The sequence below is a fragment of the Rhinichthys klamathensis genome, unplaced genomic scaffold (assembly GCF_029890125.1).
Source record: "Rhinichthys klamathensis goyatoka isolate OS25496 unplaced genomic scaffold, OSU_Roscu_1.1 h1tg000554l_1, whole genome shotgun sequence".
Taxonomy (NCBI): Eukaryota; Metazoa; Chordata; class Actinopteri; order Cypriniformes; family Leuciscidae; genus Rhinichthys; species Rhinichthys klamathensis.
Genome location: NW_026607023.1, coordinates 197,452 through 214,075, shown reverse-complemented (window position 1 = coordinate 214,075; position 16,624 = coordinate 197,452).

Genomic DNA, 16,624 nt, shown 5'->3' with positions numbered 1-16,624 from the left:
ATTTGTCCAAAATTGTCCAAAATTTGCTCAAATGATCTTCGGACCGAGCCGCATAAAAGTACTGTTCCCGATTTTTTTGCTATACTGTAATAAAAAAGTTATGATGTCACAAATTTAACAAGGTCAACCCAAAATTGGCTAAGAGGCTGTAACTTGTGAACAGTTTGTCACAAAATCATAAAATTGGTGTCTATCGATTCCTTGCATCATGTCGAATCCGACGATATCTATTTTGCCAGGATTGGATGTACCACGTTATAAGCTAAATTAGCATTAAGCTAGCTTAGCATGCTTATCTGGTTAACATGTCATGGAACTTTTTGTGAACTCATTCTCACACTGAAACCTCTACTCAGCAGGCTGGTGAACGTGCATGAGTGATTAGCTCAACGTGTTACACCACGGATCCCGATGTTCAGCGTCGTGGGTTCGCCACTCAGTGTGACATGTGCCCAGACCGCATGAGGTACTGTGGCAGGAAAAGATGCAGAAGTTGCATCTGTTCCAGGCATTGTGCATAAGAATGATCTCATCTGAAGCTGCCACACACAACATGCAGTGCTTTTACGTCCAATTCATTGTTGTTCTTCTTCCAGAAGGGTAGTCAATGGCAGCCCTATGAACCACAAGTTAGAAAATTGGCACACTTGTAGTGATGGTAATGAGTAGTAATCTGACCAATTTTGGATGATTTAATCTAAACTTTTTAAATACAAAATGTTCTCCATTTACTTCAAAATTCTTAATTTTGACTTGATTCTCTCTTGAAAATATTGAATTTCGGCAGCTGTGTAGATGCATGTCTGGCAAGTGGCTCAACGAGATGAGTGACAGGCATCTAACCCATAGATAGTGGGTTCGAGTCCCGTGTGGGACAACTTTAAAATTGTGTATTATGAAATTAATTGATTATGAAACACTTGTAGTGAGTAGTCCAACGTGTGATCAGATGATCTTTGGACCGAGCTGCACAGAAATGATGAACAGGTTTTTGATAGTAGCCCCCATACCAAAGATCTTCCTCTCTGCAGTTGACCTAGCCTGTGTTTGTTGCCTTATCTTAGTTAGCTTAGCATACTAATTGGTTAGCATGCTAGCCAGATGCCATTCTTTCTAATGTGGCTCTTCAGTTATCAGGCTAAACCATAAGGCTTTAAGTGGTGGACAAGTTGCTTCTGTTCCAGGTGAAGGAGCTAGTAGAATAGAACACACAGATAATTTATTTAAAAATTCTTCATTTTGAGTTGCTTCTCACTTGAACTATGGATCTTCTGCATCTTGGCCAAAACACAACTTCCAAGTGGTGCAATGAGATGAGTGACAGATATCTGACCCAGAGATAGTGGGTTCAAGCCCCATGTGGGACAACTTTAATTTAAAAAAAAAATGTGTTAAGTTGTCATTTCAATTCCTTTATTATCCAGATAAGCATTGTTGTAATCTTTCTTTTGGGATTAGAAATGTGTTTTTGTTCATTCTATGTTGATTCTTACCTGAAGTCTTAAATATCCAGAAAGGTTTGTGAACAAATGAGCAGTCATTGACTTTCAACTATTCTAATTGCATTGTAAGCAGTTACATAAATTGGTTGTTTTCTTCCTATGTATAGTCGTATCCTCTTTTTTTTTTTGCCTCCATGTGTTAATTCTCAACTTCATATATGTGTTTGTGCATTGTGTGTAAAGTAGTGAACTGGAGAGCAGAAGGGTATGATAAGATGTTTGTGGTGGTCTAGGTAAACCTCTATTTTTTTTAATTGTGCTGCCTTTTTTACATTTCAAGTTAAATACATAAAGCTTCAAACAGAACACAAATGCCTATTCAATTGATCAACCACTGGCAACATTTTATTGCAAAGTATATAGTAAAGAATACTTTCAATTCCATACAAGAAATGGTTTGACCAACTCCACAATATTAACTGATCTGACATTAAACATTTGAATGTGTACATATGCATATCTTTTAATTATTTTAAGTCCCATAAACATTAGACTTACTTAGTGACTTGAATATCAGTTTTTCCTTCTCGTCATGTGGACAATAAATAAAAGTAATTTTATCATAATAGTAAACCATAAAATCACATTAAAATACATGAACATTTTTGTATTATCTAACATTAAGAATTGTTTTAAAAAATAAATTGTAATTGTAAATAGAAGTTAATTAGTTACTACATGAATGTTAAATTACAAATAGTTACTATTCTAACAGTACATTATTTGGATCAACATCAATTAGTTGAGGTATATTGCCAAAAAGACTAGTAAAAGCTAACCTAAAGAATTTACATAATGTATACAATTATTTATTCTCAAATAAGCAACAAAATATCATTACACATCAAACAATACACTATCATTATACACAGAGCTGCACTCCAGGTTTATTGCTGCTCCTGATGCTTTGAATATTTTCCCAAAACAATCAGAGTAAAGCTTAATTAAGTTCAAGAGGCTTCATTTCTCCATCCCTAAAAGGCATTATACAAGTAAATTTACCTTTCAATTATTTCCAGCAGACTTTCAGATCCATTTCTTGCCTCCACTAAACCAAGCTTCCCAATTCTAAAATGATTAACTCAGCAATTTGATGAATGTATTACTAATTCCTGCAATCACCCTAATTGAATCGTTTGTTAATTGCATACCAAGCATTGTCAATTTCTGTTCTAGTAGGCCTAATCTACTATAAATCACACCACTTGCAAACCTCTTTTTTCATGCAACAGCAAAAATGAACAAATATTTAAATAGACCAGAGACCAGTGAATCTGACAACTGCATTTATGTTTACATTCATGCAGTTTCCAGAGTGCAACTGTCTAGAACAAACTCAAAGTTTTTTAATGCAACTTTGCAAACAGGTCGCAGTGAATATCACCAAGCTGTCATCTTTGCGCACGAAAAACATCAAACTTGGACAACATTAGCATTAAATCGGACAGCGGTTAAACTGTCAAACATAACAAAAAAGCCAAGTAAGTGGTAGTCTAGCTATTTAATCCTGTTTTCTATCTGATAAACTTTCAGTAATCGTATTCCTTTCAAATTCATTGTACAAACAAGCCCATATCAATTCTCACTTTTTTCATTCTTTAGGCCTCAATAATTCTGAATATTTCATTCAGTGTGATCGGAGTACTGCTGTGGAAGTCGCAACATCTACATTTCCCCACAAACCACCAAAAGAGATAGAAAAACTCACTGTAGAAGAAGCAAAAACTCTGGGATCACGACAATTGGTAAGCTGTTTTTTTTTCAACCTTCTCACTGTGTAAATAGCCTACAGGGTTGTTTACTTGTTGTAGTAATGCTCTGGAGAGTAGTACAATCACATATATTAGCCCTCTGTAGATTGTGCAAAATCGTTTTTATGGGGAGAAAAACATTTTAAAGTAGCCTGACGTTCAAAAAAATGCTAAAATGTGAAAGATTTTTCAGATGCACAGGCAAAGATTACTCTGCTTCTCAGTTATCTTTGCTAGATGCTTTACAAACATGATTAATGCGTTTCAAATTGGTTAATGTGTGGAAAAGTTTGGCTATTTCCTCTTCTTATGACCACAACAGCAGTTGTATACATTTCCCTTGTAATCATGTTTATTGATGTATATTTTTGATTGTACATGTACGATTTTCTTTAAATTTTCAGATCACTAAAATATCTGCAACAGTATGCAAGCTAAACAACGCAACTACTGTAAAGGCCTGGGGTACAGACTGTGAGATCCAAGAATGTTCCTTGCAAGATCCATCTGGAGAAATTCAACTTACTCTTTGGGAAAACCAAGTTTCAAAACTGCAACTAGGTAACTCCTACACCTTTACCAATCTTAAAACTAGACTGTACAACAGCCTTAAGAGCCTCACAACAACCCTGAAAACAACCATGGAACCTATTGCACAGGACCAAGTTTTCCCACCTGGTCAAGGCCCTAAAATCAGTAAAGAACCCTCTCTACCTAATACAGTGGTGAAACAAAAGCCAATAGGGGTGCAAATAAACATTAAAAAACAATGTCCAAAATGCCACAAATCACAAGAACAATTCAACATCAAACAGCAATTTCACCGTTGCCCGACTTGCAAAATTCTACGGAACACAAAAAGCTATATAACAAAATGCAATGGAATAATTGAGATAAATCAAGACAGTCAAATAACTTCTCTTACGGTTTCGAACTCAACTTTGTCAAAATTCATAGCACCAGAACTTGAACTGTCAACTTGTGATTCACAAGATATAGAAGAACTTTCTATCCTCCGATGAACTGACTTTAACATATAATAACTGTTTGGAAGTCACCAATATTGAAAACGCTTCATCCGCTCATCCCAGTGATGAGGATTTATTTGAAGTTAATATCGATGAAATCAACCCTGTCCTCTGTGTCACAGAGACACAAAGCACTCCAGAACCCAAGTCTCCAGTTAAAAGACCATCTGAGCCAACAACGCCTCCTATTACACCAGCTAAAAAACCTTTGACTAAGAAGAGTGCTGTAAAAATAATACAAAAATGACTTTGTATTGAAATGCACAACTAAGATGGTTGTGTGTGTGTGTATATATATTGAAATGATGGTATTGGTGTTTTTTTTTTTTGTGTTTTTTTAATGAATGGCAAATATTGATTTAAGTCATGTTTTCTATTGAAATTAGGTTAATTTTGTCCATTATGTTCTGAAATGCTACTGATTGATTTTTATTTCATTTTTATGGCAAAGCTTTGTTAAATGTTGTTTAATGTATTTTTTTATTTTATTAAAACAAATGTGTGTCAATTCTTGGAATATGTGACCTTTATTGCATGGGCTTATCTTACATTTGGAAAGTTGCGTGCATTCTTCTAGCCATTCTTAACTAGGCACTAAGTTTAGTTTCACAAACCATACTGGGAAAAGCAAGTAGTGTAACCATAAGTGTCATTGTGAATAACTAAATAAACGGTTGGTATTCTTTTCTGTAAAGATTTAAATATGCAACAATGGTGCTTTAAAATCACTTCAAAGGCCCCCTCTAATTTGCTTACTTTATCCAATGTGCTAAATGGTATTTAAACTAAAAATAATAGTTATTTTTAATTCACATTTTTATCACCTCTCACAATATTGTTTCTAGGCAGCATAAAAAAAAAAACTTAATTGTACAAGACATTATCAAAGGTGACTGTCAAAGTAATGTACTTGTAGCAAAAATATAGGTTACAGTTGCATATGGCAGTTAACCCATGTAATTCCAATTTCTTTTCCCTGAGATAACATGTATGAATACATAAGGATATTAAACAATCTTTAACAATTACGTCAAAAATATATCTCAAAATCCATACAAAAAACTTGATTATTCGTCAGGTCACAATTGTGACCATTAGTAGAACAAAGGGAGGCTAGGTATATGGTGTTAATGGATTTATAAACTGACAAACTTCTACAGTTTAAAGACCAGGTTCAATAATTGTTTTAAGCTTTAGTTAATAGTGTTGTATTACATCAAAGACACACCATGCAAAATTTCCATTTGTCAAACAGTGACCCCTAGAGTTGCTGTGGAGTACTTGTATTTTTTCTGAATATTAACTTAATGAACTAATATCTAATATGCCCATGACAATTTAGAAACTGAAAATAGAACATAAAAATATGTATTAGATCTAATATAACAAAATTACAAGATTATAAAATGCATTGCGTGAATTCTTGTTTAAAGAGAAGTGTTTAATCTACAATTAAACTAGGAATGTTTGACAGAATAGTGAATATTATCAGGAAACCTGCTCCAGACTTTAGGACCCACATGCAAAAACAAAACATTCTCTCCTTTAGTGCAGTTCAATATCCTAAGTAGTACCAAAAGTCCAGAATTGTAAGATTCTTACAAGAACCTGTTAATCTTAATGTTGTAAAATAATATTTTATTGATCTATATACTGCATCTTGGACTAACTTTATTTGTTAAAGGTGCAGGACAACCACCTAACAGTGAATCACAATAATATCAACTAAACTCATTAAACGTAACATGCTGTCCATTTAAATACTAAATCTTCATTTTGAGTTATTTCTCATTTGAACTATGGAACTTCTACATCTATGGAAACACATGACTTCCCAGGGGCTCAATGAGTGACAGGCATATGACCCAGAGATTGTGGGTTCAAGTCCTTTGTCTTACAACTTTATAAAGTTGTGTCATTTCAATTTCTTTATCATACTGAAAAGCATTGTACTATTCTTTCTTCCTATTAAATACAACGTGTGTTTCATTTATATGCAAAGTCTTTATTTTGAGTCCATTCTCTTTTTTACTACTGAACCTCGGCAGCTGGATGATCTCATTTCTTTTGTGAGGTAAGAAGTTAATAAGTAAGAATACTTTGGTTATTAAAGTTTCTTTTAAAGTTTGGAAAGCAAAGTATTTTTAAGTACTTTTTGAACCCATGGAACCATTGAAGGCTTGGCCCCGTAAGGCTGCTTGCAGCTTTAATTATTATTATTATTGTCATTTTTATGTAATTGTAAAGGTGCAAAAATATAAAATAAAAAAACACAAAAAAAACCCCACAAGACTTTGATTTAATAAACAATAAATCAAAATGTAATAGATAATTGTATTAATTAAAAAAATGTTTTGGTTGCACTTTTTTTTTTACAGTAAGTGCCCTTACGTGTACATACAGTGTACTTGCCTAAAAACGATTGACACTATAAAAACGGTCCTGCGTAAACCGGTGTCTGAAGCATGTGTGCAAGTGCACCAATGAAATTATTCTTTGATGTAGTCAGATGATGACTGGCAACGTCTAAACGCTCACCTCCAAGCTAAAAGGCCCATACCGCCATACCGCCGACTCCCATGGGAGAACTCACCATTAGAGGGGCAGCAACTACAGTTACATCCACTGATAACTTCTGTCTGGAAGAAGGTGGACTACTGTTCTGCTACCGCCACCAGGCTCAGTACTCTGTACATTCTAAGCTACGACCACTTCTGACTTCATCACCATACATATAGCACATATTCTCACCTTCTGAACGAAAGGGGGTCAACAAAAGAGTTAAAATGACAAGCAGAGTAAACCAGGGATGACGCAGATATGGCTGCCTCCGCCTAGATCTCCTAGCTAGAAGAGGACAGGCTACTGTACCAACTCCAAGATCCAGGAAGGATCTCTAGGTGTGGTTCGTTGCTTCTTTTTATCCATGACCTCCCTGAGATCCATCCCAGACCTCATGTGGGCACACCGCTTCTCCGCTCGACTCCTCGGAGTGGGCCGACACTCTGGCCCTCTGACCCTCTCTCCAACTGCTGGAGCTTGGTTCAGGGTCAAAAGGCTTCTTTTGGGCTGAAGGACCAGGGCCACAGCAGGGAATGTTCTTACTGAATGCTGCCGACTGAACCTTAGCCTCTTTGAACCCCCCGACTACAGTCTCAACTGCAGTGCCAAATAGGCCAGATGGTGAAACCAGGGCATCAAGTATAGTAATTTTATCTCTTCCCTGATTCCCGAGAGGTTCAGTCACAGATGCCACTCCATGGCAGTTATAGAAGGACCAATGACGCAGGCCATCTGCTTGGTGGCACAGAGGGCTAAATCTGTGGCCCTGCGGAGCTTGAGGACTGTCTCGGCAGCCAGGATCTTCCCCTGGTCCAGGTCCTTCAACAAATCTGCCTGGTACGCCTGCAGCACTGCCATAGTGTGCAAGGCCCCAACGGCTTGGTCCATTGCTGCGTACACCTTATCCACCAGCTGTGGTCTTACATGGCTTAGAGGGTAAGACTGAAGCCTTCAAAGAAGATGCAACGCCTAGGGAGAGATGGCTCGCAAGCATCTCTTTAACCCGGGGCATCTTCTTGTACCCAAATCGCTCAGTCCCCTTATATTTGCATAACTAGAGACTGAATATGTAACAAAACGTGATGATAATGGTGTCCGTCCCTTCCAAGTCTGTCCCAAGAACTCCCTAGCTGGCTGGTGAAGACTGAGAAAGGGGAATTCCCATCTCAGATCTTTCCGCTAACTCGACCTGTGATCCCCACAATCATAATCTCCGAGCTGCCTCAGAAACCCCGGGATACAGAAGAAAGACTCCCATTATCATTACAGAGAGCCGGCAGGAGCGGAGCTTTTTCAGTGTAAAATGTTTGCAAAGTAGGCAACCGCCTCTCTCCAGAACAAATTATGCACAAACCATGTGTATCATCCTCTGTCAGAAAGCATGTGCATAGAGGCACACATCTTTTATATTGTTTGCTTGCCATAAGAACTCCTAATCGATGGTATCTGAAACAAACAATGACACACATCAAACAAAGCTGCTTCCCGAAGACAAAGAAGCTAATGAGGTATGTTTCTGGATCTATTTAAAGTCTCGCTGACTCGCTTACCGGACATCAACTGACTACTTCAAAGGCCAATTTCCGTGGTGTGTTGGCACAAGTGCATCGGACACTGGCTCAAGCAGAAGCATTCCCATAGCATCTATCTGATGCTGCATTGAGTCCATGCGTCTACCATTGGAGAATGCGTAACGGCCAACTTGGATCACATGTGACTTCGATAACCAATCACAACAGTCCTCAATCACTGTTTTCGGAGACCATAGAAATGGATGAGTAGTGCAGTAAACTGAATCCTACCTGTCACAAAATTATCCGTGAATTCTCTTATACATAAAAAAAAAAAAAAACGTTTCCGTAAACTAAAAATACTTCAATCAAAAAACAACTGTTTAATGCCAAGAAATACAATTCTATTTTTACACTATTTAATTAATGTTTAATCAATGTTTATTTATTAAAACCAAGTATAAATCTCATCAAGTTAGTGTTTTTACACATTTTTACGTTTATTCCAAAATAATATCTCAAGGCAGTAACAATTCAAAAACAATATATTTTATTTGTGATTCATCAACTTGATTCATCAACCTTAAACACAGGTCACAGACACGAAAATGTCCGGCTACCTTTAATTTCACCAAGCTGATTGTTTACTAAAAACCCCCACAGGCCATTTCAAGTTTTATTTTGACGTGACATGATTTCCATTACACGAGAGTAGATGTTAAAACTTCATGCTGATTTGTACTCGGCTTTCGCCAAGATAAGCAACACTAAGACGTAGCTTTACAGTAACCTATGCATAACATAAAGCCTTGATATCTAATTGGGGAGATGTTTTCTTACTTTTAAGTAGTCTTTCCATTACTGGGATAATTGTTTTCATTCAGGCAAACTCGCACGCAAACAAGAGGCAATTTATCGCACAAACCAATCATATCCAATCATAACCGATTATATCCAATCATAGCGCGATGGAGGCATTGCTCCTCTCATGTGACTTCCCCCCATTCATTCTCAATTACCCCCCACTAAACCCAGCGCACGCTTTAGGGGGTCAGTTAAAACTCAATGTGCTCAGGGGAGGCAAGAGAGACGCGGCATCCCACTGTAACTTTATCAGTGTTACTTTAGAAAAACTAGTGATTTATACACTTTTTTTAATGTCACATTTTATAATATTTGCATTGTTATATTTTTGTAATATCGATTATTTTCTCATCCAATTCTTTTGAGGAGACACTGCCTCCCTTGCCTTCTCGGAGGAAACTCCACTTATACAATAATGTCTGTGTTGTAGAACCACATTTTATGTACAAATATCTACAGGTATGTGGTTCAAATGACAAAGGTGAGACAATGTTACTAGTACTTCAGTTTCTGGAAATAGTTGTAATATTAATGGTACAAGACTGTAAAATGCTGAGCCTGTTCTCATCCGCCATATGACATTTCGTTGAAATACTACGCACATGGCACCCTTTAGCGTGAATATAACACGCAGAACCCAAGGCGTCATACACGTTACTGGCATCCTTTAGCGTCAATATGAGACGCAGACCCTACCCCAGACCTAAACCTACCCATAACAGTGCGTGTTACATTCATTTACATTTACATTTAGTCATTTAGCAGACGCTTTTATCCAAAGCGACTTACAACTGAGGACTAAACCAAGCGAGTCATCGTGAAGAGGCAAAAGCAACGCAAGAAGTGCTCAAAATACAAATTTCAGACATAGCTCGGAGTAGCATAAGCCAGGCAAGCGAGGATTTAGAGGAAAGGATTTTTATTTTTTTATTTTTTTATTTTTTTATGTTAAGTGCTCCCGGAAGAGATGAGTTTTCAGTTGTCTTTTGAATGTTGTCAGGGATTCTGCATTCCGGATGAGGGTGCGGAGATCATTCCACCAGCATGGAACCATGAATGAGAATGTTCTGGAGAGTGATTTTGTGCCCCGCTGTGATGGTCCCACGAGCCGTCGCTCATTGACCGATCGTAGGCTTCTGGTAGGGATGTAGACTTGTAGTAGTGAGTGGAAGTAGGAGGGAGCTGAACCTGTGGTCAATCTGTAAGCAAGCGTCAAAGCCTTGAACTTGATGCGAGCAGCGAGTGGTAGCCAGTGCAGAGAGATGAACAGAGGAGTGACGTGGGCCCTTTTGGGCTCGTTGAAGACCAGACGAGCTGCAGCATTCTGGATCATTTGTAGAGGTTTAGTTGCACATGATGGAAGTCCAGCCAGAAGAGCATTGCAGTAATCAAGCCTAGAAATGACCAGGGCCTGGACGAGAAGTTGTGTTGCATGCTCAGTTAGGAAAGGCCTGATCTTCCTGATGTTGTGCATAGCAAACCTGCATGATCGAGCTGTCTTTGTAACGTGGTCTGTGAAGGTCAGCTGATCATCAAAGATTACTCCAAGATTTCTGACCGACCTTGATGGGGTGATTGAGGATGAATCTAGCTGGATAGTGAGGTCGTGCTGTAGAGACGGATTGGCAGGGAGGACGAGAAGCTCAGTCTTTGCCAGGTTGAGTTGCAGGTGATGTTCCTTCATCCATGCCGAGATGTCCGCCAGACAGCTTGAGATCCGTACAGCTACTGTGGGATCATCTGGTTGAAATGAGAGGTATAGCTGGGTGTCATCAGCATAGCAATGGTAAGAGAAACCATGTGCCTGTATGATAGGTCCCAGTGATGTGGTGTAAATGGAGAAGAGGAGCGGTCCGAGAACTGAACCCTGAGGAACGCCTGTGGTCAGTTGATGTGCTTTGGACACCTCACCTCTCCATGTGACCTTGAAGGACCTACCTGTGAAATAGGACTCAAACCAGTTGAGGGAGGTTCCAGTGATGCCCAGTGATGAGAGGGCGGACAAGAGGATCTGATGATTCACAGTGTCGAAGGCAGCAGACAGGTCCAGTAGAATGAGAACTGATGATTTGGCAGCAGCTTTTGCGATCCGCAGGGCTTCCGTGACTGACAGCAATGCAGTCTCAGTTGAATGTCCTTTCTTGAAGCCAGATTGGTTGACATCCAGCTGGTTGTTCAGAGACAGGAAGGATGATACTTGGTTAAAAGCAACTCGTTCAAGTGTTTTCGCAATGAATGGTAGGAGAGAGACAGGTCTGTAGTTCTCTAGAAGTGATGTGTTTAATGTTGATTTTTTAAGCAGAGGAGTTACCCGAGCCTGCTTAAATGCTGTAGGGAAAATGCCAGTGTGGAGGGATGAGTTGATAATGTGTGTGAGAGCTGGTAGAAGTGTGGGAGAGATGGCTTGTAGAAGGTGTGAGGGGATGGGGTCTAGAGGGCAGGTGGTAGGATGACTGGAGAGGAGAAGTTTAGATACTTCTTCCTCGGTTAGTGGAGTGAAGGAGGAGAGAAGGTTATTGGCTGTGGGAGAGGTTAGTCTGGGTTCCTGTGCTGAGAACTGACTGCTGATAGTGGTAGTTTTGTTAGTGAAGAAGTTAGCAAAATCATCAGCAGTTAAAGAGGAGGTGGGTGGTGGTGGAGGTGGACAGAGGAGAGAATTGAATGTCTTGAACAGTGAACGTGTGTTTGAGGCGCTGTTGATCTTGTTGTGGAAATATGAAGATTTTGCGGCGTAATCATCAACAGAGAAGGCAGAGAGCAGAGATTGATACCTACTGAGGTCAGAAGTGTCTTTTGATTTGCGCCATTTCCTCTCCGCTGCCCTGAGCTTGGTCCGGTGTTCACGAAGAACCTCAGATAACCAGGGGTTAGAGCCAGGGGTTAGAGGGAGTGGTGCGTGCTGGCCTAGAGGAGAGAGGGCAGATATTGTCTAAAGAAGAGGTTAGGATGGAGCATAAAGTATCCGTTGCAGTATTCACATCTAGAGATGAGAAATGTGAGGGTGAGGGAAGAGAAGATGACACAGCAGAGGAAATATGGGATGGAGAAAGTGAGCGCAGGTTTCGTCTGAAAGTAAATGGTGGGGAGGTTGGTGGAGCATGGGTGGTGAGTTGTAGATTGAAAGTAATGAGGAAATGATCTGAAACTTGGAGAGGTTTCACCAAAATGTTGTCTGTGATACAGTTGCGTGTGTAAACCAGGTCCAGTTGGTTGCCTGACTTGTGAGTACCGGTGGTGATGATCCGTTTGAGATCGAAAGAGGCTAGGAGAGAGATGAAGTCTGTTGCATACGGCTTCGCTAGGTGAATGTTGAAATCGCCAAAGACTACAAGTGGGATGCCATCCTGAGGGAAAGAGGACAGCAACACATCCAGCTCTTCTACAAAGCTTCCCAGTTGACCTGGGGGGCGATAAATAACTACAATATGGATCTTCATGGGAGTTGTAAGTGTAATAGCATGATATTCAAATGAGTTGTTATTGCATAGAGAAGAGAGAGGTGAATATTTCCAATTGTTAGAAATGAGAAGACCAGTGCCCCCACCCCTCCCCGACTGGCGAGGGGTGTGAGAGAAAGAGAAGTTGTTAGAGAGAGCAGCAGGGGTATTAAGAGTAGAATGAGATGCAAAGGCTGGAATGAAGTCAGCTTTATTGACTGCTGATTGATAATTCCATAGACCCATAGAAAGAGTGAGAGGTGAGTGTGAGGATGAGGGAATAGGGCGCAGATTAGCAGTATTGCGCTGCCTTTTATGCATGATGAGAGAGCGTTGTCGAGAGACAACAGGAATGTGTTGAAAGCACATAATGATAATGGGAAATAAGATAAAGGTAGGAAAGGAAAGGGTGAAGAAGATACTTTAAGTGCCTTGCAGGTGTCCTTGCTCGGTGGAGTCGCGCAGGTAGAGTCGCAGGTCTTTACCCGAGTCGGTCTTCACACGAGGAGGCTGAACACGAGAGCTGAATGCTTCCGCTGACGCTTCCGCGACAGCGCGCACACTACATAGAAATAATGCTATCAATCGTCTGAGTGAGGACAGCTGTGGTAGTCCTTGCAATTAGCACAGCGAAAGCAAATATCCCGACAATGGCCCAAATCGAAACTAGCTGTTATGAACAGCAATACTTAAGTGCTACAATAACAAACAGACTACAACCCTTAAGACGGCAGATATTCAAAATAGGAACGCGACTAATTAAAATAAAGATATTTAGTGAACATAAAAATTACAAAGAAGCAAAGAATCGAAAATAGCCCTACTTACTTGACAAATGGTAAACAGAGCAACAGGAGAGCTGGATATTAAGAAAAAACAACTTACGCGCGCTTGACGTTCTCGCCGAGTGACTGCTTGTCCTGGCTTTCACCTGAATTTACTTCTAATTTATATCTGCTTTAACAGCCCTTGCAATTAGCACAGCGAAAGCAAATATCCCGACAATGGCCCAAATCGAAACTAGCTGTTATGAACAGCAATACTTAAGTGCTACAATAACAAACAGACTACAACCCTTAAGACGGCAGATATTCAAAATAGGAACGCGACTAATTAAAATAAAGATATTTAGTGAACATAAAAATTACAAAGAAGCAAAGAATCGAAAATAGCCCTACTTACTTGACAAATGGTAAACAGAGCAACAGGAGAACTGGATATTAAGAAAAAACAACTTACGCGCTCTTGACGTTCTCGCCGAGTGACTGCTTGTCCATTCACGCTAAAGGGTGCCATGTGCGTAGTATTTCAACGAAATGTCATATGGCGTCACCTATATGACGCCAAAGGATGAGAATGTGTTGAAATGCTACAGTAAAACCTGCTAATTGGTTAAGCTGGGACAGAGACGGGTCTTGAGCATGTTGCCCACTCGGGTCCGACCTAGTACCAAGTGCAATCCTACATGAAATCCATCTGGGCAATTAACATGGGGCCATCATGGAACCCACAGACAATCCCATACAGAGCCCATTTTTCAGCCCATTTCAAACCCACATACAAATATTGGCAGCTGGGACCGAAATGGGTCTTGTGGGCAATTAACATTGGGCCATTATGTAACGAGCGGAAAATCCTACATGGGGCCCATTTTTCAGCCCATTTCATACCCATATGGGCCCCACATACAAATGTTGGCTAGGCAGTGGGGAAAACTGTAATGATGTAGCCTTACATTTCATGTGCTTTTATAGTAAAATAATGGTAAATGTACTGCTTTTGGAAGGAAAAATTAACAAATCATCTTACACTTTACATTGAAAAGCCGTAAACTGGCATTCTTAGAATTCTTTGTGTGACATTCCACATATCACACGCTCATGGAATAGATGCATTAACGATATCACTCACATACACCAAGCCAAAGCAGCCTTTCCCTCATGTCAACACACCTTTTCCAACAAGCAAATATCTCCTTTGGGGTGGTTTGCAGTCCATGCCAGTCAAGGGCATCAAACATTCGCTTCGGATCTAATCAAATGACACCCAATCTCATTTGTGAAATGTCAATATGATATCTGGCACAATGGCAAGTGACAGACAGCCATCGACTACAGTGGGCAGTCAACTTTATAATGTAATAAAGCTTCAATTTGGCAAGAGTGATGGAAAGTGTTGAAATGGCGTCCACCTGGGGTGAGAGGTTAGCATAGCACACACACACACAACAATTTTTAATCTCACGGTAAACTGTCAGTGCAGGAGCACTCCCACATGGTTTATTTTTAGAACACATCCTTGTTTAAATGCTATGATCGAAAAACACACCCACCCTCAGGATATGACAGATGTTTTTTTCTCCATCTCTGCTGTAGTTGGTGCAGCTGAACTTGTGTTACCTCTGTTGGAAAAGCCAATGAATTATGCTTTGTTCCAAAACCCAGTGAGCTGCTTTGCTGTCTGCTAGCAGCTGTCCTCTACAGGCAGCATCCTAACTCAAATGTAACCAATTGGGCAACAACTCAATTCATCATACATAAAGCTTAGAAGATAAGGCTCAATTGAATTCAATAGAACGAGTAGTAACACTTTAGATTACAGCCCGCAAAGTACTGTGTAATTAAGGCGAATTTATAGCGTAACTCTCGATTATTACAGTGTACATATAAACTACTTATGTGTAAGTATAAGGGAACAATATGTAAAGTTTTGGGAATAAAGCTGCTTTTTCTACTATTATGATACAAAAATCTCACATTTGGGAGCAATTTAACAAGAACATACACTGTGTACCTTTTTGTAAAAATAGAGTACCAATACATATAGCCTTTTTTTTATTATTTTTTTTTAGTACAGGGTACATGTCTGTGCATTTATACAGTATGTTCTCTCTTTTTTGATAGCAAAGTTGCAGATGTTTTAGTTTGGGCTTACATGTTTTTAATACTGGGGAAATATACTCTTGTTCCATGTAGTTATAGGTTAAGTGGTGCTTGTTTCCCTCTTGTTCCATGTAATTACAAGGTAAGTGTGACATTGCGACTGCAAATTAAAGTGGTGCTTGTTATTCTCTTGTTCCCTGAATTTACAGGGTAAATACAATAAAAATACATACACACAATCTAATATCACCAACTTGGAAACCTTTATTTGAAAACCAACTTATTTCAAAACGGTAGCATTCAAATGTTTCATCCAGTTCCTTTTGCTTAAAGATCGGATTGAAGATTGGATTCATCACGCCAGTATGGAGACGAAGCTGGTCATAACTCTGTGCAGAGGACTTGTCTGGTTCTTGTGGTCTTTGCTCAGGATCAGTGCCGATGGCTGTCGTGTCGACGAGGCCTTCACAGGGGATTGTCCAGTTGACAGGATCTCTGCTGACATTCAGGGCTGTGTTGTAGTTGCATCTAGGCACAGGTCCACCTATGATCTGGATATGGACCATATATGGCTGACTACCGGTAACCTCAGGATAAACAGAGAGACTAATATTAGCTTAGATGCCGTTTCTTCTTACGATGTAACAAGTACATCAGGTGTTATGGGAAGTGTTTCCATAAGAGCTTCCTGATTCTAGGAAGAACTCTCTAGCTGCTGCGTTTTGGACGAGCTGGAGTTTGTTTATTAAGCATACAGGGCAACCACCCAGTAGAGCATTACAATAATCTAGCCTTGAGGTCATGAACTCATGAACTAACTTTTCTACATTTGTCAATGAGAGCGTATGCGTAGTTTAGATTTATTTTTAAGATGGAAGAATGCGGTTTTACAGATGCTATAAATGTGGCTTTCAAATGAAAGATTGCTATCAAAGAGCACACCCAGGTTCCTAACTGATGCAAAGACTTGACAGAGCAGCCATCAAGTGTTAGACAGTATTCTAGGTTATTACATTTCCACTGATCTCATCACAAAGCATTGCCCTCTCTGTGAAAGACACTTGTGATGCTGCTTTACAATCCAATT